Source organism: Cervus elaphus, chromosome 21 (genome assembly GCF_910594005.1).
Source record: "Cervus elaphus chromosome 21, mCerEla1.1, whole genome shotgun sequence".
Classification (NCBI taxonomy): domain Eukaryota; kingdom Metazoa; phylum Chordata; class Mammalia; order Artiodactyla; family Cervidae; genus Cervus; species Cervus elaphus.
In genome coordinates, this window is record NC_057835.1 from 17,000,942 (window position 1) to 17,012,529 (window position 11,588).

Genomic DNA, 11,588 nt, shown 5'->3' on the forward strand with positions numbered 1-11,588 from the left:
CTAATCAAGTGATAATGTCTGTTTCTTCTCCCATGGATCTAGGCTGGCCCTATTACCTGCTTTAGCCATTAAAACAAGATGGAGTTGATGGTGTGCTGCTTTCAACTCTAGGTCTCAAGAAGCTTTGTGCACTACTATTTATTCCGTCTTGGACACCCCATGCCATGAAGACAAACTCACGCTATGGTGTTGGAGGACGGGAGATTAGATGGAACAGAGGCAAGATGCCTCTGCCCAAAGCCAGCGAAGCCTTAGAGGCAGAGCTGCCTTCTTGAGCTACAGTGGACTGTATGCATGACTGAATCCAGCCAATACTAGAAGAACCACTCAGCTGAGCCCAGCCTAAACTGCCTACCCACACAATTGTGCACTAAATGAATGGTGGTTGTTTGAAAACTTTCCATTTTTGAAATAACCTTTTTATTCTGGAACAATTTAAAATTTTTGAAAGAGTTGAAAAGGTAATATGCCTGTCACCTAGCTTCAATTTCCACTAATATTACCATCTTATACATTATTGTGGTACATTTGTGAAAACTGACACCAACATTAGCATATCACTCTGAACAGAACTGTTGATATCATTTAGATCTTGCAAGTTTTTCCACTAATATCTGTTTTCTATTCTAGGGTTCAAAACAAGACACCAAAATTCATTTTGTTAATGTATTTCCTTACTTACCTCCAATCTGTGACAGTTTTTCAGTCTTCCTAGTTTTCATGACTTTGAGGTTTAGAGGGGGTACTAGTTGGGAGTTTTGTATATGGTATCTCAGTTTGGGTTTGTCTGATTTTTTTTTTTTTCACAATTAAACTGGGGCTATGAATTTTTTAAAACACTGCAGAAGTGTTCTTATCATGAGATCCACTTGACAACACTGATGATGTTAACCTTGACACTTGTTAAAGGAGTGTTTGCCAGGTTTCTCCGCCATGAAGTTACTCTTTTTTTTTTTCTAAGGCACTACATTTTGGCTGGTTTCTATGCCACAGTAGGTAGCTGTTATATACTACTTCTTGTCCCATTCATAGCTCTCTAAATCTGACTCTTCCAATCTATTTCCTGGACTGTTTTCTCACTTTAGTCCTTTGGTCAACAATCCATTGTAATATTGCTCACACATGGTGAGTGCTGAAACAAATTTTTTGTTTCACTTTTGAAATTCTAAGGATCTTTCTCGATTCTGGTCAAATGCTCCTGCCTTTATAAACTTTCCCTGGTTTGCTCTGTGAAGTCTTAGTGTATTCATTCACTCATTTGTTCATTTTATTGAGCACCATCTATGTGCCAGTTACTCTTCTCCATCTTGGGCCACAGCCATGAGCCAGTCAAAACCCCTACTCTCAGGAAACTTGCCAGGAGGGAAGTTTCTGTGCTTGGGTTTAGTTGTTCCACAGCTTGTGGGATTTTATTTCCCCAACCAGGGATCAAGCATTTAAAGAGATAATTTTTGATCAAATAATTTAAAGTGAAGTATGTAACTGTGGTCTTTTCTGATATCCATGTCCTCATGCTGCAGATATTAGGTTGTTACCTTGCCAAGCGCCTCAGTAATCAGCTAGTCGAGAACTAATTCAGTAAATATTTATTGTGCATGTGCTGTCTACAGTAGAATCTCTCGCATTGCTCTTGGAGCCACAGAATGTCTTGTCCAATTCATTCTGTTGTTAAACTGTGAAAGAGGGGCATTGGAGGGATGGCTTATTGGAGCAGAGCTGGGACTACAATGCAGATCCATGAACTTCTAGCTTGGGGTTCTTTCCACTATGTCCCACTGCTCTCTTGGCTAATAAAAAGGAATGATTGGGGGCTTCCCTGGTGGTCCAGTGGTTAACAACCCACCTTGCGATTCAGGGGACTCAGGTTTGATCCCTGGTTGGGGAACTAAAATCCCACATGCTGGGGAGCAACTAAACCCAAGTACCACAACTACTGAGTCTGCATAAAGTAGTGAAAGATCCTGCATGATGCAACCAGACCTGATGCTACCAAATAAATAAATAAATCATCTTTTTTTAAATGAAAAGGATTGGGCTTATTGCAAGGTTCCACCGCTTATTGCCTATATAACATTCAGCAAGCTACTCATCTCCTTTTTCTTTATTTTATTTTTAATTGGAGGATAATTACTTTACAATATTGTGATGGCTTCTGCCATATATGCTTCCCACATAGCTCAGTCAACAAAGCATCTGCCTGCAATGTGGGAGACCTGGGTTCAATTCCTGGGTCGGGAAGATTCCCTGGAGAAAGAAATGGCAACCCACTCCAGTATTTTTGCCTGGAGAATCCCATGGGCAGAGGAGCCTGGCAGGCTACAGTTCATGGGATCGCAAAAGTTGGACACAACTTAGCGCTATCTTTCTTTCTTTCTTTTCTGCAGTATATCAGCGTGAATCAGTCACAGGTACACACATGTCCCCTCCCTTTTAACAGTCCCTTCCACTACTCATCTTTCTGAACCTCAATTTCTGAGTTGGGCATGTGCATTCTAAGCTGCTTCAGTCCTGTCCGACTGTTTGTAACCCCATGGACTGTAGTCCTCCAGATTCCTCTGTCCATGAGATTCTCCAGGCAGGAATACTGGAGCAGGTTGCCATTCTCTCCTCCAGGGGATCCTCCCCACCCAGGGATCCAACCGCATCTTTTAAGTCTTCTGCATTGGCGGCCAAGTTCTTTATCATTAGCACCACCTGGGAAGCCCCTGATCTTTTATAGGCACTTCATCTGCTTTATTCTCTATCTTTCTCAGCTATTGAGAATGCCTAGTTTTTCCTATCACACTCTGTTTTATTCATTTCTTTTGTTTTTCTCCATTCCCAATTCATACTCAGATATAGAATATTGCTTCCTTTTTGAGAAAACAGAGTCTTTTGTGGTTGGTTTGATGTCAATGGTAGGTAATAAACTTTCCAAAATAACCTGGAACAAATGTGTGTGTGTGTGTTCAAACTCTCTATACCCTAGTTATGGATTGGAAATGGCTGCTGGAAGTGGAGGGCAAAGTTGAGTCCACACCTGAAGAATACACTGCAATACGCTGATAAAGAATGGAGGACCTAATCATTTGTCTTGAAGAAACTGAAACAGTTGTACTGATAAATGGACCCATTGAGAACAATTAGAAATCTCAACCACTTTTCTGAATCCAAACAAGAACTTCTGTGAGTTTGAAGGTAAGAAGTCACTTATACAGAAACTCAGAAAGCAGGATTACTTGAGAAAGAGGACATATATAGCAAAGTTTCACCTCCACACATCCTTATGTACAGAAATAGGGACAAAGCAAAGAGTTTTGGGTGAGGAGGGTCCTCTGACTCTCTGCCAGGTATGGGCTAGGGAAGGTGGGGGGGTGGGTATAATGACATAAAACAACCCCAGATAATGACAAATTGGGTTTCCATACAGTACAGATTCTTTCTTTTCTTTCTTTTTTTCACTACTTCTGCTTGAACTTTGTGGTTTTTCTTGGAGAGATTGGTGCCCCAGAAGGAAGGGTAGAAAGAACCAATTGACTGTTCTCAAAACAAAACAAAACTCAACAAAGGCCCTTTCTTCCTCAAGGACTATTCCCATGGAAAGTAAAAAGTGAGCCCACTTGGAATTACCTGACTGCAAAACAATGCCACTTTTATTAAAGAGAGTTAGTTTTTCACTCACCCAATTTAAACATGGCTCCACAGAAATTGCCGAAGTCTTCAAACGGATATGGTCCTCAGACTAGAGACCGAGACAGAGAAACTTAAGGCTGAAAGAATTTTTTCTTTTTCTTTTTTGAGTGAACCAAAAATAGAGGTTTAGACAGGAGCCACTCTTCTCAAATTATGTTCATAGTGAGATACGTTGTTCAGATATTCACTGGCCAGCAATGAGACTTTGTGTAACAATCTTTTCCCCAGTGCTTTTGGAAGAGAGTAGTTGCTTTGGTTCTCAGAATATTTTAAATCAGCCTAGCATTTTTTTTTTTTCATTTTTTTTTTTTTTTTAGCACACTTAGATTAGGTTTTGGGTTCTGTTTAGTATTTCTTTAATAATACACATTTGAGTTGGGATGGGCACATTGGCCAACTTTCTCTCTGAAAATGACATATCACCTTTGAGCTCATAAGGAGTATAGCGAGGTAGCAATGTGACATCATGGAAGAGAATTCAGTCCCATCTGAGTGAGGGGTGCAAAGGATTTGCTTTTTCTGCAATTAAAGTTGAGTATGAAGTAGCTGTTTAACTCATTCTTAGTTCTTTCATTCCTTATCTCAAGAATCTTCCAGAACATGATCACCCAAGAGGGGCAATGAAAGCGTCTCTCATAGAGCTGTGGGAAAATATAGGATTTGAGCAGGAGACCACAAAGCAAGGGTTAATGATCCTCTGAGGATTCACGTCATCTCTGGTTTTCACTCCATCATGTCTTTTTGACAAGATCGCTGTGTGATAGGTGTGGGTTTTGACGTAGGTGTGCAGTGAATTGTAAATTTTTTTGGTAAATGAAAGGCCAAACTAGGATTTGAAGAAACCTTGTTCATCAGTAAAATGATTCAAATAGACACGGGTCTCTTGGGGACAAAGGCTTTGTCTTGATTATCATTTTATCTTCTGTGCTAAGAAGAATAGGCTTCACTTAATGTCTGTTGAGGGAATGGAGGTCAAATACCATTGGTTAGCACATGATCCTAAACGCTGAGTGGACAGATCCACTTAACATGAAGAGGGATGCAGACCGCGGGGCAGTTTTTCCTTCTCTGTTGCCTCAAGACCAACCAAAAGGATATTTTTATTTCAAAAGAATTTTTGCCACTCATTCCTATGAGAAATAAATAACCAACATAGACGTTGACACAAGTTTTGAGAAATTTTGCAGCCATCATTTCTGCATTTTGTATTCGGATTCCCTTACTCAGACTATTCCTTCCCACCTGGTTTCATACATTTTAGAGGCCAAATTTCTCCAGAGCCCCAGACTAAGCTACACCTATTTATTTGTTTCCTGCCTTGAATGTTGCCCCATATACTCTGACAGTGCTAATTTGTAATTTTCCCACTTACGCAGAAAATATGTATGAGTTCCTTGCATGTACAGGAAGCAAAATGTTTGCCAGTGGTGGCACAGGGATATGTGAGACATGGTTTTTAACACTCAAGATGCTCACAGACTGAAAGAGAGAAAGATAGGTGTAGAAATGATTACAACAGGAAATGTAAGGGCTCTGAAGGGGCGTTAGTGTGGCCTGAAGGTGCTGGCAACCACCCTGGCTCTTGAGATTCTTTTCTGCTTGTGATGTTTTTGTTACAGGTGGAGGGGCCTTATAAAAAATCATTAGTGAGAAGATGCTATCGAGAATGGTACTGAACACATGGGCATTGTGTGTCCTCTTTATGGGAACTCTGGGAGAGCAATCAACCAACTGGCCTCAGCATCAAGAACAAATCTCTTTCCTGAGAAATGATTCAGTTTTGTCTTGATTGGGATGAGATTGGATGCCCATTTACAGATCAGTTGTTGATGAAATTTGAACCAAAGTTTTGGCTCACCCCATTGCACCTGTCAGTAACTGAAGGCGTACATAGAGCTACAGGAATTCATTCTAGATTCTGTTGTAATTTCCTATCTTTTGTTAAGTTGCTATCTTTCCTTCTCATTACCTTTTAATTTATGTCATTTCTGTCCTTGTTTTAAGATTTCCTGGGATATTTTTGCTCTAGGCAGAAAAAGATGATATAACAAAAACAAAAATATCCATACACATCCCCCCTCACCATCAGAAAGAGACCCTTGAGTTGACATATGATAGAGGGGAGGTAACTAGAATGGTGGAGGAGAGGTTTAGGCAGGATAACAGCCTATGGAAAAGCAGGAAGCTGTGAAAGGGACACGGGTTCTGGTTTCCATTTCAGTGGTATAAAGGAGACTCCTGTAACAACACACTTCCCCTGTTAACTTCATTTTCTTGCTCTGCCCAAGTACCATCAGTACAAGTATATTTTGAATATATTCTGTTAGGTTAAGCAAGCATGACTCGTTGGGGGTGATCACAAAGGAGCTTCGCTCGGCCTGCCCTCCATCCTTTTAAGTCCACTCTGGGAGCCTGCTAATCCTCCTGGTCCTAGAAGAAAACTCAGGCCCCAGGATTATCCTGGTGTCTCTTCACTTTATCATCAAACAGCATTTTGATGGAAGAATTAAAGTGTCTCACCCAATATGACTTTTTTCTGTTGCTGCTGCTTTTTTTCTCCTTACTTTTTTAGTTTTGAGCTTTTCATTTTGTATAGGGGATATAGCCGATTAACAGTGTTGTGATAGTGTCAGGGGAACAGTGAAGAGACTCAGCCATATATATACATGTATACTTTCTTTCCCAAACTTCCCTCCCATCCAGGCTGCTACGTAACACTGGGCAGAGTTCCATGTGCTATACAGTAGGTCTTTGTCTGGTTATCCGTTTTAAATGTATCAGTGTGTACATCACCATCCCAAACTTCCTAACTCTCCCGTCCCCCTGACAACCATAAGTTTTTTTCTAAGTCTGTGGGTCTCTTTCTGTTTTGCAAGTAAGTTCATTTGTATCATTTCTTTTTAGATTCCACATGTAAGGGATGCCATACAGTATTTCTCCTTCTCTGTCTGACTTACTTCACTCAGTACAGCACTCTCTAGGTCCATCCATGTTGCTGCAAGTGGCATTCTTTCATTCTCTTTAATGGCTGAGTAATGTTTCATTGTCTATACGGACCACATCTTCTCTATCCATTCCTCTGTCAATGGACATTTAGGTTGCTTCCATGTTTTGGTTATTGTAAACAGTGCTGCAATGAATATTGGGATGCATGTATCCTTTGGATTGTGTTTTCTCTGGATATATGCCCAGGAGTGAGACTGTAGGGTCACATGATAGCTCTATTTTTAGTTTCCTAAGGAACCTCCATACTGTTCTCCATAGTGGCTGCACGAATTTACATTTCCACCAACAGTGTAGGAGTCACCCAATATAATTCTAAGTTGATGAGAGTTGAGACTTTACTTTTCCTCCAGCTCAAGAGGGAAGCCTGAAGTTGGGGAAGGGGTAGAGAACTGGCTTCTCCAATCCTTTGCTGGTCCTTGTCTTCCTGTCAAGGCTTCTGAGCCTTCTAGTGTTGGAATTCAGGGAAGGGCAGGAAGGTTTTCACTCTGCTGATGCTGCATGGAAACCAATGAGCTGCCATGTGAACCCCTCAGCCTGACAGGTTACTTCATCTTTTGCTTCAACAACCAGTGACAAGTAGGAGCAACTTGGAGACACAAGCTTATTCTTTGCTTCTGGTCCCAGAGTTTCTTTGCTGTTACTGTCCAGGATGCTGAAGGACTCCGCTCAGCCTTTCTGATGTATGCACAGGGGATGAGAACCCAGTGGGGCAATCCTCGATCAGTGGGGGTGGCTCCTGATGGACTAGTGCTCCCCTTTTCTATGTCTTAGGAGGTTGATCCGAGGAGCACCCTACAAACCTCTGGGATGGTTCCTAGGGAGACAGAGCTCTGGTTGCCTAGAGACGTGAGCTCAATGAAGCAACCATGGACCATAATTTCCTCCTCCCCATGCTGTGATCTTTCTGAACTCCCAAACCTGTATTTGGCGGTCATTTCCTCAAATGGACTACTTGCCTGCAAGCCCTTGTCTTAAGCTATGCTTTTTGGAGGTATTCAGGCTAAAACTCAATGGACATGCATTTGAGCAAACCCCAGGAGAGAGTGAAGGACAAGGGAGCCTGGCGTGCTGCAGTCCATGGGGTTGCAAAAAGTCAAACATGACTTAGTGACTGAACAACAACAGTGGGCTAAAACAGAAATCTATCCATTAGAAACCTTTTCAGATTTCTCAGCAGTTTAGGACTGACTCTTTTGGAGATGCTTTCATGGGTTCTTCAGGGAACCATGTCACTGGGGATCTCTCACCCATACTTCCTGGACAGAGCAATGGCATCTTTATGTCCATGGATGTTTATCTTCTTCCTTAGCCTCTCCTCAGGACCAGCTACATAATTTGTGGGGCCCAGTGCAAAATGAAAGCATCAGTCTGTTTGTTAAAAAAAGTATTCAGAATTTCAAAATGACAGTAGCTGAGCATTAAACCCAAGTGTGGGGCCCTTCTGAGAGCCCTGCGTGAAGCCTGTCCTGATGAATATAACCCCGTTATATTTCATCACGTTTCTAATCTGACTCCTCAGCAGGGCTCTTTCACAGAGAGGTCCACATCTGGTCCATGGGAAACCCACATCCTCTACCCAACACTTGCTGACGCTACTGCTTCATCAGCCTTTTCCCTTTTAGATTTCTCAGCAAAAGTCATGCGCCGTGTGCTGAGTGCTGGCTGCCTTCAAGATGGCGCTTAAGGATGCTAGCTTCTTGTTTTTCACCCTCTGGTGCAGAACTAGGACTGACTTGTATGACCAAGAGAATACGGTGGAAGTCGTGGGTGTGACATCCAAGGGTAGGTCTTTGATCCCTTGGTTTTCTTTCTCCAGGGGAAGCCAGCTACCATGCTGTCAGGACACTCAAGATGCCCTATGGTGATGACATTACAGAAAAGACCTGGCCAGAAGTTGGAGCCAACTTGCCAGCCACATGAGTGACTGCCTTGGAGAGGGTCCTTCGGCTCCAGTAGAGCGGAAACTTTGGATGGTGCAGCCCTGGGTGACATTTGACTGCAGCCACAGGAGATCCTGAGCCAGAGCTGACTTAAATCCTCATGCACAGAACCATGAGCGATCACCAACCATTATGGTGATTTTGAGCCCTCAGCTCAAAATAACCTACAGCAAAGGATATATAACCTACAGCATGGTATAACCTACAGCAAAGGATAGCTAAGACAGCAAATCAAACCTCCCATTGGGAAGGGGAATAGCTCTCCTGAAAGAAATCTCCCGGGATCCTCTGTCAGTCTCTATACTTCCTATGGACCAGGGAGAGACTGTCTGTGGGGTCATTTTAGGTCCTGATCAAAAGGGTGACCTGGAGGGACCAGCTCATCCTGGAAGAGAAAAGCCATCATTTTCTGGGTGGTGGGCTTCCCTGGTAGCTTGGCTGATCAAGGATCCACCTGCAGTGTGGGAGACCTGGGTCTGATCCCTGGGTTGGGAAGATCCCCTGAAGAAGGGATAGGCTACCCACTCCAGTATTTTTGGGCTTTTGGGCTTCCCGGGTAGCTCAGCTGGTCAAGAATCTGCCCGCAATGCAGGAGACTCCAGTTCAATTCCTGGGTTGGGAAGATCCACTGAAGAAGGGATAGGCTACTCACTCCAGTATTCTTGGGCTTCCCTGGTGGCCCAGCTGGTGGTACTGATCCTTTGTGTACACTCAATTTTGTACCAGAGTTTTAAACAAGCTACTTACAGATTTTTGCCACTTATTTTGATTATCTTTTGCATCTCGTTTAAAGATTTCATTTTAGAATATTATGACTTCCATTTTTTTACCTCTATATATTTTCTGTGTCCAATTTGACAATCAATGTGACCAATGCCTTGGTTAGGACATCCCCTTCTCCTCCATATTCTCAATGATAGCATCTCCATGAATTCATTTTGGAAAACATTCTGCATTACAGAACTTCATTGATTTAGTGTATTGGTGTCCCTACCACAGCCAGATTAGGTAGCCATGGCCTTGGAAAACCAAGGAGTCCAAAACAGTGAGTATATTCACTAGAAAACAGAAGTCTGGAAACCAGCCCATGTTCTGGGAAAGACCTTTTAGCCAAAGAACTCAAATCCATGTTCAGATTTGCATGAGTAAAATTCCAAAGAGAGAGAGAGAGTGAGGGGGAGAGAGAGAAAGCCCCACTTCTGCAGTTCTGGACCTATTCTGCTAATCAAGGATTTATTACTAAGGACTGATAATTTACTTAGCATCTAATCAAAGACTTATTTCCAACCAACAGGGACTTGGGATTTCCTGGGGGTATTCGGGGAACTGAAGTACTCTTATCATGCTTCCTCTCACACGCTGTGTGACCTAATGTCATGCTCATGCCTTCTCTGTGCCTCAGTGGCTTCCTCCGTGTGAGGCTGAGAATACCTGACAGCCGGAGGTAAAGATCACAGGGCTTTGAAGTGCTGCCAATGCTTCACCTATTTGAGGTTTCATTATTATTTTGCCTTTTATATTTAGAATCATTTTCTGGAAGAGGGGAGAAAAATGGCTTATCTGACATTATAAAAACATTAAAAGTCAAATTAAAAAAACAAGCCCTTGCTGATGACTGTTAAGCCAGTTTCTGTTAATTGAATCATATTTCCCCATTGATTTGCATAAAGAACGATGATTGGTTTCCATGGGGGCAGGGGGCTTGCAACGATGTGAAATCACACTCAGAAGTGTAGAAAATCTTTAAACAGTTATTTAAAATACCAAAAAAAAAAAAAAAAAGGCCAGAAATATGAGTTTAACATGCCAGTGAACATACTAGATTCTTGGAAGAATGTTCCATGTGTGCGGTGGGGCTGCATGCTTTTGGCGGGAGTGGGGGGGTCCCCTTAGGTAATTAGGAGAGCCTTCCAATTCTGAAGGAAGTGAAATCCTTCTGCTCATCATGGGAAGATTTTTCTCAGGGAGGGAAATGTTGGATTGGCCAGAAATTTGTTCGTTTTTTCCCATACCATCTTACGGAAAGATCCGAATGAACTTATCGGCCAACCCAAGAGCTGTGAATAAATCAGGGCTTGGTTGGGAGAACAAGAACTACTCTGTAGATTCTAGGGAATAAGGGTTTTACTAAAAGGTATTAGGGGCTTGTAAGACTGTTGGAACAGCCAGAGGAGGAAAACTCCTAGGGCTGGTCTTAGCCTGAAGCAGCCAAAAGTTTCTCATGAGCTCTCATTCCCAAGTGTGTCTGGGAAGCGACCACCCGAAGTTCCCGGGCTACAGCAGGAAAGCGGGTGTTCTCAGGAACCCTCTGGGAAGCTGCTGCGAATCTCACAGAGATACTCCCTCCTCCGAAGCGAACAGTCCCTCCTCCCTTGTGCTTTCCAGGGTCGGTTCTCTCACTGGCCTTCTCTCCCCGGGAACCACACAAGGAAAGGCAAGCTGGGAAACGAGCCCGGCTCCCTTTATGCAGCCAGGAGGTGAACTCCGCGGGGAGAGAGATGATGCTGAATCTTCCAAGACATCCCAACACAAGAGAGAAGGCCAGGGCTCCCTGTGTTCCCATTGCCCGTGTCATCTCCATGGACCCACCAGTAAGGTTCGGAAGGAGGTCACATTTGTATTTTAACCTTAAAAAAAAAAAAAAGATAAAAATAAAGCTCTGAAAAGTTAAATAGCCAGCCCACAGCTATGCAACTCGTGTGTAGCCATCAGGATTCAAACCTAGATCTACATAAGGGGAAACCCCATGCTCTTCTGGTATTTTTTTACAGGTTGGCTGGTGGTTCAAACATTTGCTGTATCAGAGTCACCTGGAGGAATCACCCCACCCCCAGAGTTTCTGAGTCAGAAGGTCTAGGGTGGGACCTGAGGTTTGAGTTTCTATTAAGTTCCCAGTTGATGCAGCTGCCGCTGATCTTGGGACCACACTTGGAGAACTCCAGAGCAGGTGGGCACCCCTGTTGTTCCCCA

At 42.9% G+C, this 11,588-nt stretch overlaps 1 long non-coding RNA gene across 1 annotated transcript; it reads left to right on the forward strand.

Moving 5' to 3' along the window:
• The first annotated feature begins 225 nt into the window (after window positions 1-225).
• Window positions 226-8,705, forward strand: LOC122678985. The gene is made up of 3 exons (XR_006336305.1): window positions 226-461; window positions 2,969-3,177; window positions 8,495-8,705. It is a non-coding gene; the product is annotated as an uncharacterized LOC122678985 (long non-coding RNA).
• The last annotated feature ends 2,883 nt before the right edge of the window (window positions 8,706-11,588 follow it).